Source organism: Pipistrellus hanaki (genome assembly GCF_964339955.1).
Source record: "Pipistrellus hanaki genome assembly, chromosome: 2".
NCBI classification, from domain to species: domain Eukaryota; kingdom Metazoa; phylum Chordata; class Mammalia; order Chiroptera; family Vespertilionidae; genus Pipistrellus; species Pipistrellus hanaki.
The window spans coordinates 125,458,393-125,478,442 of record NC_140504.1 but is presented as its reverse complement, the minus strand read 5'-3'; the positions used below and the strand labels follow the sequence as shown (position 1 = coordinate 125,478,442).

General features: G+C 40.8%; 1 protein-coding gene across 5 annotated transcripts in view; it reads left to right on the top strand.

The window, feature by feature from the left end:
- The window catches only part of ATXN1 (ataxin 1), a 408,748-nt gene that overhangs the window by 6,803 nt on the left and 381,895 nt on the right, over positions 1 to 20,050 (top strand). For 4 of the 5 annotated variants that reach the window (XM_084872720.1, XM_084872721.1, XM_084872719.1 and 1 more), the window contains exon 2: positions 1,622 to 1,733. The gene's annotated coding sequence lies outside the window, so the exon portion shown is untranslated. Of the gene's footprint in view, positions 1 to 851; positions 914 to 1,621; positions 1,734 to 20,050 lie in introns of those variants that run through there. The other variant, XM_084872723.1, reaches the window with a different exon arrangement.

The following is a 20,050-nucleotide window of genomic DNA, read 5'->3' as shown; positions in this document are numbered from 1 at the left end:
TGCACCGTGTTCAAAAATGGTTATTCAGTATTCTGATGCTTCATTTGACATTACTAGACAAAATCAAGACTCCTCCCCTTAAAACAATTACTGAATAAGAGTAAATAGAATTTTGTGATCATCTGTTTAATTTGGCCACTGTTTAAATTTGTAACCCAACAAGCTTTTTAGTAGAAGCATAGTGTCTTCAGAGACGGTTTAGTCTGGAACAGTTTACTTTCTTTTTCTGTACTCACAGATTACACCTGGTTAAAACCAAGGACTGGAAATCGAACTTCTTTTGCTTATAAGTCCCAGGCATGCAATAATAGATGCTTAAAAAAATTCTTGGTGAATGGATTAGTTAGAAGTAAGAATACTTTGGCAACTATTCATTACTTCGAAAAGTGTTGGAAAGCTATTGAAATTATTTTTCTTTCCAGCTGGGTTGTGCTCTTAAAAATAGTGAGTGTGTATGGATGAAAATAATCATGACTACTGAGATGTGTTGCCATGTACCCAAGGATAATTGGCTCACTACCTGTTTACAGATTATTCACATTGGAGATCATATTCATAGCTCCAGAATAGTTTCTTTCTGACTCCCAATATAATTCTGGGCTTTCTCCTTCCTACTGTTAACCTGGCATGGGCTTAGGAAGCCCAAGCTAAATTTAAAATCAGCCTAAACAAACGTGCAGATCAGTTCCAATAATCAAAGACTGGAAATCAGTCCAGCGATGACTAGTTTGGGAATATTTAATAATAACTGTGCTGCTGATTCTGTAATGTGGAGTTACCAGTATTTAAACATATTATTTTAATAGATGGGGCTGAAAACTGTGTTAGCAGATCAAGTCCTCAACTTCTTCCATTTCTATGCATAGGTGTTTACCTCACAAAAACTACAAGCACCAAGCTCCCTGATGGAAAGGTATATGGAAGATTCATTCATCCCCCTTTCATTCATCCATTCACACATTCACTCATTCATCACACAGAAGAAAATGCTTACTTAACCATGTGCAAGGCATTGTGGCAAAATGAAAATGAAATAGACATACATTTAATAATGAAATGCTTTAAAATTTAGTGGAAAGTCTAGTGACTGTGTATTCTTTTAAATTTTTTTTTCTGCCTGTGCTACATTTTTTTTTATCCCATTAGACTGGTATGCTAATAACTGTGCTTTTTAATGATTGTTCCTTAAGTTGCATGATGATAGTAATATATGCCACATTAAAATTAGGCTTTGGCTCAATTATTATTCGACCCATATTCATTTTCACCTGATATTGTTGTGCTTACCAGCATGTGTTGATAAGATGATTGGTTAGAATCATTAGAGAAAAGAATGACAGTGGTTGGCTCAAATGGGGAGACCACGCTCTAAACTTGATTTGAGGAGGTGGCCTTTTTGTGTGTTGGCCTCCCTCTGAGGCCCCCGTTGAGTAAAACCAGACCTGCTTTTTGAGCTGGCTGGTATCTGGGTGATTCTCTTGAAACAAAATGCAAAATTTGGTGTTCTTAGGAGCGAAGATTTCAGTGGATAGACACTTAAGTGGAATTACTTTTTAAAACAATTCGTTCTGCTTTTCACTTTGATTTCCTCTTCTGCCCTTCCTCTTCTGGACCTTTGCAGGAGCATCGTGCAGCAAGTCACCAAGGTGGTCCATTCAGGCTGCAGACTCCTTTGTCATCCTTGTACAGCAGTCTCCTCCTCAGCCGCTACAGAGAAGTGCACCACACATCAGGTGAGAGTTTTGTGATGCTGGCGAGTTCCCACCTGAAGGTAGAGTCTGGCCTGGAAAAATCGCCTGCTAGCTATGCTTTAGCACTTTGTGGACTGTTTAACATAATTGTCTTTGCAAACATATTGTGTTGGAAATAGAGAGATTGCCAAGTAAGTTTTTATAAAAGTTGGATTTTTGGTTTCATTTATTTGGCAAATAAAGAAGTTAACATTTGATTTTGTGATGATTGACTATTGTGTGTTGGGGTCGAGCCTGATCATTTTAATTGTCACCTTTACTTAATGAAATGAGAATGCACAGTTTTCATGTTTTAGTTTTTTTTGGTTTTTTTGTTGTTGTAGAGTGCAACATGTGCAAGAGGCCTCTTTGTTCAGTGGCAACCAGTATTTGTTGAATCTTGAATTTCTCTGTGTCTGTCTGGATTTTACAACTTCCTGATTTCCTTACGTACAGTACATTTTTCTGGCGTCGAAAGTCATGCAGACACTGGTGTATGCAGGGTTGGTGACTCATGCTTCTCTGTTGAAGAGAGAAGAGAATACTGCCTAAGGGGAGTCGGGAGAGATGGAAGTTAGGCACAAGTTGGGGCAACAAGGGTTTGGGAACACTGGTGTACGCAACCCAAGGCAATTATGAAATAGATTCCCTGTTTCTGTTTGCCTTGGGAGCGGTCCTGCTGGAAGCTGAGGAAATAGACTAGTCCAGAGGTTCCTAAGCCTGGCTGGGCAACAGAATCACCTGGGAGCTTAAAAAAATAGAATTTGGAACTCAACCCTAAGCCTATTGAATAGAAATGAACCTTCATGGTCTCTTGGAATCAGACAGAAGCTCCACAGGCTTGGGAACTGCTGGGATGGGTGGTCTCCAGGCAGCTCTTCCTGAGTACCATTCTACTTCCTTAACATGGTGAGATGCAAAGTCTACCTTTTATCAAGCTTCACAAATAAAAATACGAATTTTCAACTAGTTTGTTACAAGATGGACTTTTGCTTTACCAAAATGTTCATCTTGAAAATGATTTTCCAGTTTTCTTTAAATAAAGAGCTCCCTCTCTTTATCTAAGATCCAGTTTTTAAGTTACTTATATATTCTGTGGTATCTGAGATAAGAGCATGGGGTTCTGGGACCAGCCTGACTGGCTTTACATCAAGAGCAGCCACTGTGACTTTGGGCCATCCTATAACATTTTGATGCCTCAGTGTCTTTGTCTTGAAAATGGAGATAATGTAGAACTTTATCCTTGGGCTGCTGTGAGGATGGAATGAAATAATAGACATGTATGGGGTAGGATAATGCCTGGCATATGGTTTATGATCTGTGGACATCAAGTAACTTCTGTCTGGACAGGGTGATTTTGATATTCTTGTATTGTGATGGTTGCTCCCAACCACGTATGACTAGGAACCAGTAAACATGCCTATACGTTGGTCTTTGGACCAACCCTGTAGACACTTGCAGCTCTGCAAAACAAATGAGACTTACTGTTTTTCTGAATTTTGTGTTCATCCAACTCTATTACTGGGACAGGATTCACATGTATTGTTTTCACATTGTTGTAAGATGAACTGATGAGTTGCATGCACATAATAAGTTATTTGTGATTTGTGTAAAAACAAGCAAAAAACCGGAGTGATTGAAGGACTGTGTCCCAGAAAGGATAGTCAGAGAAGTCTGTTGGGGGGAGGGGAGCAGAGGAGAGAGGAAGTTATCACATTATATCCTTGTAGAGTTTGAAACTGGGTACTTGGCATTTTATTGGCTGTGGATTAGGGAGATGGTCTGTGAAAGGAATTAGGATAACCCTGCAGTTACATGCAAAGGTAAGCTGCTTTTGTTGTTGTTACTGTTGTTAATCCTCACCCAAGGATATTTCCCATTGATTTTTAGAGAGAAGGGACGGGGGGAAACAGAGAAACATCCTTTGGTTCCTCTGCATTCAATCAGACCAGGGTGGGGGATGAGCCTGTAACTGAGATATGCCCTTGACGGGAATTGAACTCTGGACCCTTCAGTCTTCGGGTTAACACTCTATCCACTGAGCCAAACCAGCTAGGGCCAAAGATAAACTCCTTAAGGTCCTTCTTAAGGTCTCTGTCACCTGAATAAAAAATGCTGAGATGCCTCACTGTTACTTTATTTCTTAGGGATGTTATCCATTTTTACAATTATATGCTAGGCAGAAAATCCTCACATTTAAGCTTTTTAAGGAAGTAGTTTAATTGAATATATGGTTAATATATATGCAATTAAAAAAACTTGTGGTATTTAAGAGAATTTTATTGTGAAAATTCAGGCATCAGAAAGTCATATCTCTTGGTCAATATGTGCAGACTTATTGAGATGATACTGACGTTTTTACATTATATTAAGCAACTCTACTAGTAAGTGTCTCACAAATATTTGTATTGACAAAGTAGTGCAGAGTCACCTTGAATTCCAAGAACTGACATTTTCTGCGACTGCATTTAAAATAAGCTAATAAAGCATTATTTAAACATTTTGCACAAATAATGTCCTTGATAGAGTCTTCACAATTGATGGCTAAATGTGGGCAGGGAAATCATGTCATTCATGTTGTACTCTGTTATATTCACTAAGGTTTTTCTAAAACCTAGATTACAGTATCCCTGGTTCTAGTTATTTTGCAAATAAGATAGGGTTATAGGAAAGTTGTGGCGTAACTTGTTCACAGGCACTTTCTCTATTAAGAAATGATTCATTCATATATTCACAGTGTATTTTTTTTAAACTACTACCTGGTGCTGTGGGCATGAAAGTGAGTAACAACCACCCAAAAAGAGGTTATACTCTATGTGTTCTTTGTGGTCAGGTAGGTGAAAGAAGAAATGCTTGGAAAAAACTAAGACAAAGCAGAATGGGGTGGTTGTACTTCCTGGGGTACGTTCTAACTCAGAAGGAATTCAGAAGAATGATGCTGAGTAGGATGATGAGGAAAGGCTGAGGAGGAGGGATCGTCTGAGTTCAACTCTGAAGGCTGGTGAGCATTTCTGTGGGTAGAGACGGGTAGAGCTGGAGGAAGACCATTGAAGTGGCTGGGATGTGACAAGGAGCGCATGGTATGTGACTGACAAGGCCCCTTTGGCGGAAGCACAGGTGCTGGTGGACATCTGAGTTGCTGGAGCCCAGCAGACAGTACAGGGTGTGGGAATAAAATCGCTGACAGGTCAGATCTGGAGATAAATTTGGAGGAGTCCTTGGCATAAAAGTGATCTTGGAAATTGGGCTTCGAGTCTTGTTTTGGCAGCAGGTTTGACAGGCAGAAGGGGACGACTGTACTTCAGGGGTGACATCAGCTGGTGCAGAATACGTAGAGAGAAGGTGAGAGGCAGGGAAGAGAAGCTGGAATGTTGGAGCGGCACAGCCTTTGTGTGCTTCCTCTTTAAGACCTGGGGTGGAGGGCGGGCGGGTGGAGAAGTGGGGATGGTGCACAGGTGGGTAATAGAGGGTCTGCCATGGAATCGCAAGCACTTTGGAGTCTCAGCTCAATGAAATCTTATTGAAACCTTTATTCCTTTAAGACCTTTAAAAAAGAAAAGAGAAACATGAGCTAATTTTAGCCAAACCTATTATGTGTATGTATGAAAATGAATGTTGCTTTTGAAATTCTGTGCATGCATTATCTCTTGTCATTTAAACAAACCATCCTTCTGTTTTCCTCTAAACAGTTATATTAAGACTATTTTCAGTGAAGCCCCGTACATAGTAACAACAATTCCAGCATTTCCTTTGATCTTTCCCACCGTTGATTTATTCATTTCACGTGATATGCGTAAATCACATTGTGCCACCTACTTGACTCTGGAGCAATTGTTCATTTTTGTGGCAATTCATTTACTGTACTTAGATAAATCACATTAATATGGATGTGTTTTATAACTTTAGAGGCTTTTCCAGAGGCTTTAGTCTTTATATGGGCTCTTTTTAAATGTCACACACACACACACACACACACACACACACCACACACACACACACACACACACACACACCACACACACACACACACACACACACACACACACACACCACACGGCACAGCTTTCTGAACAGTTTGGCTTCCCATTTATACTTATAGAAAAAGAAAAAAAAAAAAAAGCAGGATTAGTGAGCCTTGACTTTGGAGTGGGTGAAAACTACTTGGCTCAAAATGACGGGGAAAGCTGGAAATTATCTGGTTACACTGCTGTTAGTGGGCAGTCTGTTTTAATATAGTTAAAGAAAATTTGAAGATTATTTAAGTGTTTGTTGTGTGTGTGTGTGTGTGTGTGTGTGTGTGTGTGTTTGTTTTTTATATTTGTTTAGATGGGCTGTTTGTATTCCCCTAAATGGCTCAGAATGAGGCAATGACTTATCTACCTCTCACAAAAGGTAGGAAAGTTAGGATGGGGGTGAGAGGAATGGAAAACACAATTCTAGGGGCAGGTCTCTGCAAATATTTAATAAGCATCTATGTGTGAGAGGCTTTATGCCCATTGGGCCTAAAAGAAATTTAGAGATGATCAGTAGTTCTTACTTACTATGTATTAACTCATTTAATCCTCACTGTGGTCTTCTGAGGTAGGCACTATTATTATCTCCGTTCCATGGGTGGGGAAACTGAGGAACGGAGGCAATAAGCGAATTGGTCAAGGTTGACCAGCTCTAGTGCTAACATCTTTACTGCTGCATGCATTGTCTCTGAAGGCCTAAGCCCGGTCCATAAGATGCTTACAGTTGAGCCCAGAAGGCAAGGTGTGCCCAGGAGTGATAGTTAAACAGGTATAACTGAGGCACAGCATACTCTCAGAGGCCAGGATCAGGGAAGGCAACGAGCCTTCCCTTTTAATGCTTGCCTGTCCGTTCCGAGTTGTGTACGGGCTGTCTTTGTGGTGTTTTCTTTCACGCTTTCTCGTATTCCTACACATCTTCAATAATTATTAATTGCAGAAAATGATGACTGTGGCAATATGCTTATCTGTGTTTGGGCTCTGAATGTTTGACATCAAGAGTCCCTGTGAGATGATGAACTTTTGACTCTTCAAAGAACTTCACTGGGTCATTGCTCAGCTTGCAAGATTTGGCAGATAGGAACTATTTATCTCTCCAGTTTGATAGGCAGTGGGGTGGTGCTAAATGCAAGCTCTAAGAACAAAACGTGCGTGAAAAGAGGTCATGCTTTGGTGGGGGTGGCTGTCAGGCGACTCAGATCTACTTGACCCCCTGTGCCCACCCCTCTCAGACTCTCATTTTCTCTCCTTCACTGGACCAGTGGATGAATCATAACCAACTCATGCCAGAAGGATAAAGAAAGATCACTTTGCTCCTAGCCTGCTTAGGCCAGTTTGTCTCTCTTACATTGAATGAAATTTACCAAGAATTTTTTTTTTTTTTTTTAAAAGGTCTTTAGAGCAATGTCTCTCACTTTGTAGATACACAGAACAGAGAGGACTTGGGATTTTCTCTTGTGCCCTAGCCTGGCAGTCCCAGCCTCCATCCCAGCTGTAATTGTATGTGATGCATTTTTATTTACAGATTACGAGGCTCTGACTGTGGCATATGACTAACCGGGAAGCTCCTCCCTACAACAGTTGTATGTCATCTGCTTCAGAGAACTAATTGCTTGGCAATTCCCCTTTGGTAATTCCCTCTTTATTTTCTGATGAGTTACTTAACAGTGATGGGCTTGTTGAACAGAGTGTTGAGTTTAATGTGTGCTCCAGAAACTCCTGTAGGCCTGGGGAGGGGAGAGAGAGGGAATATGGTTTTCAAATTCTGTTTAGCTTTACTGAGGGAACACTGAAACCATTATATGACCTGTTAATATTTCACTCAATACTAGGTTAAACACTGAACCATTTTGCAAGAGAAATCAAAACCAGGCTTCTTTTTTTAAATGTGCCCCTGTGCATTTGAAAATTGTTAAAAAGGAATTTAATATTTATAGAATGTTTAATGCTCATTTAAAAATGTGATTTAGAATGGGGTAGCTTTCCAGTATTCCAGTCTCCTGCAGAGTGAGCGTAGTGTGCTGGGAAGCAGCTGGACTGGTGGTTTGGACACTGAGTTTCTGTTTCTTGCTCTGCTGCAGAGTGACTTAGGCCACTCACTCTCCTTTGCTGGGCCTCAGTTTCCCCACCTACAAAATGAGAGCTAGCTGGGAGAAATGACCTCCCAGGCTTCTTCTATCCTAACACTGTGCAGTTCCATGAATAGGTTTTATTGTAATTCTTCTTGGCTCCCCCAAGACCTTTGCTCTGTCAAACATCATTTGCTGTTGTTTGACTTTGTTAGGTCTTGTATTTAATTATAATTTACATTTTAGCTATTATTGTGTCATTATTTATAGAGTAAGTCTTAAGTGGTGCCTAAAATCATTTGTCACCCCATCTATATTAGTTTCATTCCTTAATCCTCCCTCTGTTCCTTTTTACTGTTGTTGCTACCATTGCCCCAAACAACATCCATTTCTGGAGAGAGGACACGTTGTAATTGGAAGGAATCTTTCAGCTAATTGTGGAGTGATTTTTTGCAAGGAGAGTGCAGGAACTCTGCCCTTCTTTGTGGCAGTATCAAGGGTGATATCCTGCTTTTTGTTGGCAAGTAGAAATCCTTTTGGCATCCTTTGGTTTTACCTGCAGGTGCAGCTTTGAGTGTCAAGGTAATTTCTTTTTGTCTTCTGCATCAATTTTTGCAATTAGTGTGGACAGCATTACCTTGTCTTACTGCTTAATTTATAAGCAGTCTGTACTGATATCACTTGATCCATTGCAATTTGTATAGCTCTTTAGGCGGCTAGTGTAAATACAAGCAGTGCCATTTAAGAGTGGTTTCATAGGCACAGAGAAAGGGGAGAGGCAGTGTTCATGGTGGTTAAACTGAGGGCTCTGATAATGGGGAGCTGGAGGTGAGAATTCTGGCCCCGGCCCCTGAGTTGTGTGATTTAAGCTTCATTGCTTAAATCTGTGATCCTCAGTTTCCTCATCTGTAAAATGAGGATGATGACATCTATCCTCCTGAATTGTATGAAGGATCAAATGAGCATTCAATATGTGTTGCATATAGTCAGATCTCAATACATAATTCTAAAAAATGAAAGACAAAAAGGGGGAGAAGACATAGCCCTTAAGAGGGGTAAAATCCCAAGAACAAAGGAAAGAACTGTGCTTTGGAGTTATTCCAGGTGTGGGGAGCCCCTCAGAGCCTGTCCTGGGCAGGGTTTGAATCCTAAATGGACCTTTGGAACTTGGGAAAGCCTAGACACCCTGTACTGATCTGGCCGTGACCTTCTCCGCAGGTCGATCTGCTCCACAGAAGAGGCTGTTCACTACTACATGATTGCTAGAAATATTACATGTTAAACATCTGTTGCCTATACATTACAGCAATAAAAGAAAGGCAATAAAAACAAAAGTTCACTTTGATTCCACCATCTCAGTCCATAAATCATGTTCACTTTCATGTGTTGTCTTCTGGTTCTTGACAATTTAACATGGATCTTTTTCATGTTTTGCCTTTTCCCACTTAGCATAAGCATTTGCAACCTAGACTTTTTAAAAATTTTTTATTGATTTTTCACAGAGAGGAAGGGAGAGGATAGACAGTTAGAAACATCGATGAGAGAGATACATCAACCAGCTGCCTCCTGCAAACCCCCCCCCCCCCAACCAGGGATGTGCCCGCAACCAATGTACATGCCCTTGACCAGAATCGAACCCAGGACCCTTGAGTCCGCAGACTGACGCTCTATCCACTGAGCCAAACCGGTTTCGGCTGCAACGTAGACTTTACCGTTATCATTTGCAAGGGCTATATAATACCTTGTAAAGTTATTTTAGGTTAATTTAAGTTTTGTATCCTTTGTGGACATTTGAGTTGTTTCTAATTGCTTACTATTATGAAACGTCTTTGAATATCTTCATACACTTTAGTATTGACCTGAGACACAAATACATAAGAAGGCTGTTACTACAATAGCGGGGGCTTGCCCTGAATTGCTTTCTAGAAGGCTGTTACCAATTTACATGGTTACAAATGACAAATGAATGTGTCTTACTCAACCTGATTAATTGTGGGACTTACTATTTTTGGCTGATTGAATAGGCTTCTTGGTTTTAAAATTTGCATTCCTTTGATTCCTCTCCAAGATAGAACATTTCCATCTATGTTTATTTACTACCTTCCTCTTACACAATTAGCAAATGGGAGTCTTGATATTCTCATCTATATATGTGAGTTCTTGATGAGTTCCAGATATTTCTGAAAGTCGTATTTGCTGCAGGTATTTCCCTAGCCTGATTTCCTTTTATTTTTATAATTTCTTCCTCCCCCCCCCCCCCCCCCCCCCGGGATTGTACCCCAGGCCAACCTGGAAGGAAGACCGAAGATTGGGCAGCTCATGCCCCACAGTAGGCCGGCCTGCAGCTCGGCTTTGCTGAGAATAGTTCTCATTCTCATATGCCCACTGCTCCCCTCCAGAACTGGGCCCCCTGGAACCTTGGTGCTTTCTGTTGCCAAGGGCCCCCTTTCTTCCTCCCCCTGCTCTTCACTCCTTATCCTTAACCTTTACCCACCCTGGGCTGGTTTCCTAGCTGTCCGGGCCTCTGCCTGCCTTTGGGGCTCTCTGCCCTCTGCTACTGACCCATGTTTTTCTTAGGAAGCCCGGCCCCGGGATGTGCTGGGAGCCTGGAAACCTCCCTCACTTGGGCCCGGAGAGATCAGACCGGAGTTTCATGCTGCTGGAGTCAGATAGTTATCCAGGGGTCCTCTGTTGGGGTTTTCGCACCTTCCACTCATTTAGTCCCCAGACTACCCTGCTGAGCATGGGCTCCTTGGGTGTGACTATCACCCATGTCACACTGGAGGGGACACTGCTGCCCTGCTTCCTTCCTGCGGTGGCTGCTCCTGAAAGCCTTTGGGTGGGGACGTTGGGAGCAGTTTCCTAGGCACTGGGCTTTGAAGAAGTCTGGTCTCAAGGCCTTAGCTTGGGCTCGTGGCTTAGCTGGGCTAGGTGGTTGGGATGTGCTGTTCCTCCTAAGTGATCTGTCTAGATGTTCTGGTCCAACTCTTGTTCCGGCCCAACTCATTTTCCTCCAGGAAGCCAAAATGAATATTTCTTACTATTAAGCAGTTGTTTGAATCTCTGTTTGCTTCACCCTCCCTCCCCCCAATTCTTTATGGCCCTTAGCTTAAAACCCAGAATCCTAAACCATGCTCAATAGTTTTGGGGGACTTTGGTTTCTCATCTGTTACTCCTTATTCAGTCAGATTCCATCTATTAATATAGACCATGACTTACGACAATGTGTCTGGAGCCGGGATCTGCCCAGTGGACCACAGTGGTGGAAAAAGCTGTGGCATCTATTTGTTGGAGTAGCTTTGTGCATCACAACAATGAACGATACTGGGGGTGAATCTGTGTGAGAAGGCTGTGCCAAGGAGGAAAAAAGGTCCAATGCTCAGTGATATTTAAATTTTATAATACTGCACTTACAACCACACAGAACTCTATTATTATTAAAATTCAGTGCAGGAAAAAGTTGCTTGGTGTTTGAATGTCTAAGGCTGTCTTTCTTCTTGTTGAAAAAATTCTTGCCCTGGCTGGTGTGGCTCATTCATTGGTCCAACGCACCAGAAGGTCCCCAGTTTGATTCCTGGCCAGGGCACATGCCCAGGTTGCAGGCTGGATCCCCAGTAGGGGGTGTGCAAGAGGCAGCTGATAGATGTTTCTCTTTCACGTTGACGTTTCTCTCCCTCTCTAAAATCAATCAAAACATATTTTTTTTTTTTAAAAAAAGATTCCCTATTGAATTTAGGTTTCATGAGGATTCTTAGAAACAAAGCTTATCATTCTGAGTGAATGAGTTTGAGGTTGACCTCCCTCACATCTGTTCTTTGGCCTCAACCAGTCTCCCTTAAGCACCCTTGTGACCTGCTCTCTGGGCAGGTGAAAGTTATATCCCAGAGAGATCATTTTATCTGGAAGAGAGTAGTAGTTCCAGAGTCCTGAGCAAGATTGGGCAAGTTGAGGTAAAGCACCACACGGATAGGGGAACCATTCCGAGGGGATAAGGGAACCCTGCACCTCTCTGAGCCTAACCCCACCCATCAGGGGCGAGACTGATGGGCTGGTGGGCAGTCTGACCATGGCCTCTGCGCCTCTGAGTAAGCTGGCCATTTGGCCTATCACCTCCTCTTCCTTGCATATGAGTTCATCTAGAAGTTGCCTGTTGGTAAGTGAGGATCCCTTTTCTAGGTAGAGGGTATTAATGTGGGGCGCTATGTGCTTTCTGATAGAGGTTTTGACGAATATGAAAAAGGGAGCCTGACATTAAAAACTAAGGCCTGGGCCTTTTTATAAATAAATATAAATATAAATATAAATATAAATATAAATATAAATATAAATATAAATATAAATATAAATATAAATATATATATATCTGTTTGATTTTTTTACAGAAAGGAAGAGAGAGGGATAGAGAGTTAGAAACATCGATGAGAGAGAATCATCCACCAGCTGCCTCTTGCACACCCCTTTCTGGGGATGTGCCCGCAACCAAGGTACATGCCCTTGACCTGAATCAAACCTGGGTCCCTTCAGTCCGCAGGCTGACGCTCTATCCACTGAGCCAAACCGGTTTCGGCGGCCTGGGCCCTTTGTCTGCAACAGTGCCTGGTGGGAAGTGCCCCAAAGTCCTTTCTGCCTAGCTCGGGTCTGGCAAGTTCCCTGTGTGGGCAGAAAGGACTCTGAATTAATTTTGTTTTGATTATGCTTCCCCTTTCCGGGGTTCCATTTCCACTGCACCCCTGGAGTTGCCTCGGTCACTGGTTCTCAGACCGCTGAGAAAGATGACCCCCAAGTTGTAGCTTTTGGGGGAGACAGCCTTTATATAAGGAGCTGGGAAAAGAATGTTTACCTCTGGCCGCAGCCTCTGGTACCTGACTTGACATTATTCATAGGATTAGCAGGTGTTTTCTTTTTCTTGAGAAAAATATGGTGATACATCTAAGCCTGCATTTTGGTGTTTTATCTTGGATTTTCTGTTCTGTAGGAGCCTCTGCAACCCTCTGTGCCTTTCTCTACTCTTCAGAAGGAACTGGTCGTCTTTTTCACCCATCTCAGTTCTCTAACGAACAGCACTATTTTAACCATCTGTGCACACAGATGCGAAAGGCCGGTGGACTACTTTTGTTTTGCCCCCTCCCAGCAAGCCTTAGATCCATTTCAATCATTCTGGAGGTGAGAGGAGGCCAGTGTGTGTAGGAAGCAACATTAAAGTGAGGATAACATTTTTGCATGCGACCTTGAAACATGGGTTTTACAGTAGTATGTGAGCTTCTCCAAGCAAAATTCTGCAAATCACAGTTCATGTCATCCTTAAGTCCTGGAGAGAGGGTTGTATCTATGGAAATGAGCAAACGCTAGCTGTTTGCTATTCTGCTGTGCAGAGAACATTTGATGACTTGACTGATCTCAGAGTTTCTATCTCTAAATGGTATGTACTTTTGACTCTTTGCCCTGAAGTCTCACGAAATGATTTCTTTAAAGACTTTTTTTTTTTTTTTTTTTAACTTTCCCATTTTAAACGTTCAGGGTCTTCAGAGACTTCACTGGGATGGAAGTCCTGTCCTTTCCTGTCTCTCTGTAGGCCTGCCCTTTTCTTGCAGCCTGAGCCTCTGATTTAGTAAATACAGCTTTCCAACCACCGTCATTAGACCCTGCGCAGTGGCTGGTGTGTTGTGGGACAACCTCCGCCGATAGCAGCACGTCACACAGGTCAGAGGGCCTGGATAAACCGCTTCACTGGGCAGTCATGACTCCTGAGAAGTCTGTACTTTTCATTTTCTGAAACCCAAGAGGTTGATCGATTTGCTGGGTTCTGGTGTGTTGAGCACATGGAGCCTGCGCTGTGACCCCAGCTTTCTGACCTGCAGTTCAGCTCCCCTCTCCATCACCGGGGCAGGCACGACACAGCAAGAATTATGCCGTTGTGCCTCTGAATGTGTAGGCTGAAAAGATATAACTTTGTTTAATTAAATTGGCCCACTGGAGGAGCAATTTTGAGATGGTGACTGAAAGGTGAAGAAGTGCAATCGTACTGTAGTCCTTAGTTACCCATTGAAACTTTCATTATACATGTAGGCAGTAGGTGTTTTTGTGGTGCCTAAGCCTGAACTTGATGGATGGGTAGAGAGTGTTTTCCCTTTTGCAGCCACCGCACCTTTAGTGTTGAGCTGCTGGAACTAGATTTCCTTTAATGCACCCGTGTCAGCAAGGTTAAAAACACCGGGAAATCAAATTGATCTTGTATATGGAATCTTGCAATCTGATACCTTCTTCTCTGAGAAGCCCTTTCCCATGTGGATCGTTTTTATGTCTGTAGGTCCCTACTGTCTTTCTGTTGGATGTTATAGATGAGGGTAGTGGGAGCCATCCAGCTGCCTGTTCATCAGATTTATGCCTCCTGGGCTGCAGGAGCGACACTAAGTGACGAGTATCTACTATCCCACAACGTCTAGCAGCTAATCTTTTGATAAAAACAGTGTCCATCTCTTGTTGCCAGAAGCTTGCGCACTAGTAATAATGGTTATGAAGTCTTCTCTTTCTTTGCAGAAGCTGACGACCCTGCTGCTAGTTTCAGAAATACTTAGAATGACTCATTTTTAGACTGCACTAAATCTAGATTTTCTTCGTGGAAGCCTCTTGGTGACTCTACAAATGAGACAAAGGCCATCTCTCTTTCAGGCATCTCCCCCTCCCCTTCCCGATCTCTTTACATGTTTTTTTCCTAGGAGTCAAGGTGCTGCAGCCTGGCAGGAGGGTTTGGTTTAGTGCTGGAGTAGCTAAGGATGTTTCTCTCTAACAGGTCACAGAGAGTGCTGGCGGACATCCCTTCTTGCCCCAAGATCTTCATTGGAAGTCCACGGGACTTGGTGTCTTTGCTGTTCAAAGCATATATGAACTCACCAGGAGGCATAATGCACCACCATTTTATTCTGGGCCACCCTAAAGGATGACACCCAGCTTCCGAGACCTCCTCTTGGACAACACCCTGAGCACCTGTGTTTTAGCTCTCCCGTTGTCTGGAATCTGTTTCCAACGGATTTAGAGCTGGCTCAGGCTTTGTCACTAAATGGCCAGGACAGTGTTGACTGTTCTGCTTGATCAGCTTGCTGTCACACACCTTTTGTCCCTTTCAGAGCAGCAACTCCCTCTTGAGCTCTGGTTGAGTCCTTACGCAGATAGGCTAGGAAACAGGCACCGGTCCTTTCTTTCCATCTTGGCGTTTGCCCATAGGCACAGTCCTGGGATGACCTGGAGTAGACCCAGTTGGAGGATAAATGCGTCTTGCTCAGACTTGTTCAAGCTAGTTCTAGCCTGTCTCTCACCACAGATCTAGCTTTTTAAATACTCAAGTGATTGCTTTTGGGTAGGAATGTGTGGATTGTTGGATTGGAATGAGTTTCTCCCTGGATTTCTAGTGTTTACATAAGTAGTTATAAAAAACATTCTATCACTGATTTAAATAGCAGGGCTTGTTTTAAAAAGTTACAGGTGCTTGGTGAATGGTACAGAATAAAAATGTAGTTTTTTTTTTTTGTTTGTTTTTGTTTTTTTAATTTACAAGTTGTAACACAACCAAAAGGTGTATATTAATATTTGTCAGGAAAGGGTCAAAACTGAAAATTTGCAACAAAGACAAACCAGAATAGAACAAGTGCAAACAGAAGCTGAAAAATATATGCCCCTTGTTGGGAGTTCAGCCCATGGAATGTTATGTAGGACAAAAGGAATGGAAGAGATATTTCAGTAACATTTTGTTCTCTGTCAAAAACCTTCTGAAATATAAATCTGCTGTGTATTGGAGAATGGATACAGCAATTGATTCAAGTTGAATAGCTTTCATTTAAGTAGAATATCCCACAGAAAGCAGTTCTTGTTCTGACAACCATATTTTTGCTTTCTTTGACTTAAGGAAAATTGAATTCATGTTTACATATCTTATGAGATTGTTTTATGGACAAAGACACAGAGTCAAATCCCATCCCTGCACAGTGGCTATTGTTACAGCAAATAGAAACATTTCTAAATGAAATAAAAACATTTCTAAGCCATGGCCTGTGGCCCATAGAAATAATTCCAGGTTGGTGTTATGAAACCAACTGTAAATAATTCAGATATAAATGTGTTTTTATTTTTATTTTTCTTAAATATATTTTATTGATTTTTTACAGAGAGGAAGAGAGAGGAATAGAGAGTTAGAAACATCAATGAGAGAGAAACATCGACCAGCTGCCTCCTGCACACCTCCTACTGGGGATGTGCCCGCAACCAATGTACATGCCCTTGACCAGAATGGAACCTGGAACCTTTCAGTCCGCAGGCCGATGCTCTATCCACTGAGCCAAACCAGTTAGGGCCATAAATGTGCTTTTAAAAAATTATGGGTTTATTTTGTTTGTTTGTTTTATATAACTTATGTTCTCTTGCAAGCACACATACCCATACATATACTTCACCTGTTCGCATAGTAGAGAAGGAAGAAATGAATATGCACAATAGGAGTCAACTTAATTTTGAATTTTCTGGAATTGATCAACTTTTTTCTTCTCCATGATGGCTCCTTGGATTGTTTCCAATCCTTGAAATTTCATAATTGCCCACAAATATGGGTATGTCTTTTACAGGCCCTGCCATGTCAGTCAACCCAGCCCAAAGCTAGTAGCCAGTGATAGTGGTTTAAGAACAGACTCCCATTCAGAGGGCGTTCTACTCTTCTCATTTCTACACTTCTCAAGGAGAACGTAGGGGCTTGATTTTTTTTTTTTCAGTTCCCAGATCATTCTGGCATTGATCTGGGAATCATTGCAAATGTAATTTTTATCCATAACTATGATTCCTGAAACATTTGGCTCTCTGTAGCCTATGGTTCAGTAGGCCCTAAAGTTTCCCAGGTTCACCACGGATGTAAACCCAGAACATCTTAAAATTTTAGGGATACTGATCAAAAGAAAGCTTCTCTATGAATAAAATGTCTGTCAGATTTTAGCTCTGTTCTTCCTTGAAGGTTTTTAATTGGATGTCTTATATTTGATTTACTTTGTGTGTTTATACCAATTTGCTACTTGGGTTTATTGTTTCTTTTTGAAAACAGCTTAAAAGATAAATACATGGCTCTTAAAAATTTTAAATTGTTCCAACCTGCTCATTCTTTCCTTGACCATCTCTTCTATCTTAATGCTAGAACCCTGTTCCTCTTTCCTCTCTTCTAGGATTTTAATTTGCTCAGCAGTTCTGGTGTATGGTTCTGAATTCTTTGGTTTGAGTTTCCTGATCAACTTCTCCTTGAATATGAGTCCATTTCCTGTGTTAAAGCTTTGGCATTCCAGTCACCAATCCCAGTCAAAACGGAAACTCCTTGTGCTAACAAGATTAGTCCTTAAAACCCTGTTAATTTCTTCTTCTCTGTTCCTTACTCCGTTGCCATTTCTCCAAGACAAAAAAAAAAAAAAAAGTATTTGCCACTACGCGCCTCATTTGGGCGTCACTTCCTGAAGATCTCCTGGATTTTCAGTGTCACTGATATACTCTGTTGCTTGCATCCAGCTGCAGCAACCATCAACAGGTCTTTGACAAATTAGTTGTCCCTACACACGGTTTACAATATTATACTAGCTCTTTAAAAATAATTAAGCTTCTCTCGGTGTTCTTTGCTGTGGGTCAGGATTTTACTTGCTTTGACATCCAACACAGAAGTTAATCACAAACGGGTCCTCTGAACCAAATAATTAAAAATAGAGCAAAGTTTCTGAACCAAGCGGTTGGCAGAAAAGTCTGTACTTCCATCTGTGCATGGTTAAGAAAATATTTCATGATATTTAAATAGCAGCAGCTTTGCTCTCTTTTGTGTGAGAGTGTATGTGTGTGACTGCGTGTAAGTCATTGCTCTGAAGGTTGGTTTGACTGTTAGCTAATCTTATATTTTAAAAAAGTCACTGGCAAGGAAACAGGAAAGCAATCCAGGTGTTTTGTGCGTACATTCTTTATTTGCCAGCTTCTGTGAAGGAGGAGTAGTTTTGCTTTTGCTTTTCTCTCTAATGAGTCTTTCTCTCTTAGGATGTGCCTCAGAAAATTAAAGAGCATAACATTTTTACTTTGGAATAAATCTATGTCATTTGGCTTTCCACTTTTGCTCATAACTTTTGCTCAAATAGCCTTTGTTCATAACTTTCAGGACCTGTTCTTAGGTACATGAAATGCTGGTTTATCTATTTCAGTTCAGAATTAGGAGTTGCTGCTCTCTGGAAGGGGAATTTTGGCTTGGACGACACAGCAGATTCAAAAACACTTTATGATACAGGTACAGACAGACCTGTGAGTAACATTTTGAGAGAAAACCCTTCAATGTGGGTTTTTCTTTTTTCTTTTTGCAAATTATCCATAGCTTATCAAATATTCTGTTTTGGCCAGTTCTGCTGTGATATGACTTAAAAATATATTTTTTGTTATAAGGTTTTAATTGCTGTATAATATAAAGATTACTTATTTCCCTCTGGAATTTTTCTATTGCAACTATCCTTATCCCTGGAAAACTCTTTACTTTTAGGTTGATTTTCGTTATCCCAGGAGAGCCATTGTATTAAATAACATCTAATGCTCAATAAATATACTAAAGGGAGTTGAGGAATTATTAAAGGGAAAGGAAAGGAAATTTTATTCCTTTAGCTCCAAAATATATTTCTTACATTCTACAGTTTATTAATGCTCCTAGAAACATGGAGTTTAGGCATGTCCTTAATACTATGATAATGGAATTAAATACAGAAATTAAGATTGGATTGACCTTGTTCACATTAATTGAAATTAAAGAAAGAGTAATACCTTTAATGAATTTTATTATTAATGGAGCAGTGAGTCCTTGAGTTTAGCTAAGAATATAAAATACAGTCAGTGATTGTTTAATTCATGTAGGCACTATGCTAGGCAGGAACAATAAAGTTGAATAAGTTGTTTATGGTTTCAAACAAATCAATCTTTGATTTTTTTTCAGTATTATTTGGGGGGTGGAGAAAGCTTTTAAAACGATGTAAGTGGATTTGACTAAATTTGTTCTTTCTCAGTGTATGATATTAGTATTTAACATATTCTGTGAACTCCAACTACATATAAAGATGAATGATGGTGTTTTTAACCTTTAAAGTTAATGCTGGTTTGATCTCCTATATAAGAAAGCTAACGTTGCTAATATTAATTAGGCTTTTTCTAAGAGGATACTGGATACTCAGGTTCTTCATGCTTTTCTTGTGGGACTGTTCAGTTTGTTTTTCTCATTCATTTGGGCATTTTCTACATAATGACATGTACAATTTTAATGAAAAAACCCTGCATCTGATTGTTGATGTTTTTATTCCGTAAATCATTCAGTTAACAAATAGGTATTTACCAGATCCATGACTGAAACACAAGGAATAGTATGCACACTCAAGAAAGCTCATTGTGCAGAGAACCTAGTCTTATAATAACAATGGCTATTTGGCATATTGAGGATTTAGGATGTGTCAGTCATTGTGTTAATCCCTTAATCCTCACAGTAAATCTATTATATAGGTACTTATTATCTCCACTTCACAGATAAGGTAACTGGGTTAGTAGCTTGCCCAAGGTCACAGAACTAGTAACTGGTGGGACTGGGATTTAGCTCATACCATTTTAACTTCAGACCCACTGCTCTTAACTCACTATACTTTGTTGAATACTACCCATGCCATTGTGGGACTTGCAAAATTGTTTTCATAAATATTGAGTATATACCAAGGCGTATTCACAAAACAAAGGTAAGTTATAAAGAATAAGGATTCAGTTAGCACTCAAGTAACTGTCTGCCCAGATAAAAAATTACTGAGTATTTGATGTCCTCTAAATGGGGCGCTTCCTTTTCTCAACATTGATGTTTATATCTCTCTCTCCCTCTCCCTTCCTCTCTGAAATCAATAAAAATACCAAAAAAAAAAAAAAAAGAGAAAAGAAAAATTATGTTTTAAAATATTTTTAACAGAAAGCGCACAAAAATGCACCCCAGCCAGATGATTATTTTATTTTCCTTCCTTTTTTCTTGGCTCTCCTCTCTGCTTTGTCATCTCTCTTACTTCTTCCCCGTTTTTTTTTTTTTTCTTGCCTTCGTGGAGCATAAGAGGAACTGAGTCAGACCTGCGTAAAAAGGTCGGGAGAATGTTCCCTGCTCAGATGTTCAGGCTGAAGTTCCATAACAGGTTGGGAATTCTTGATGAGGCCACAGTTCCCCTCCCAGAGGAGCCTG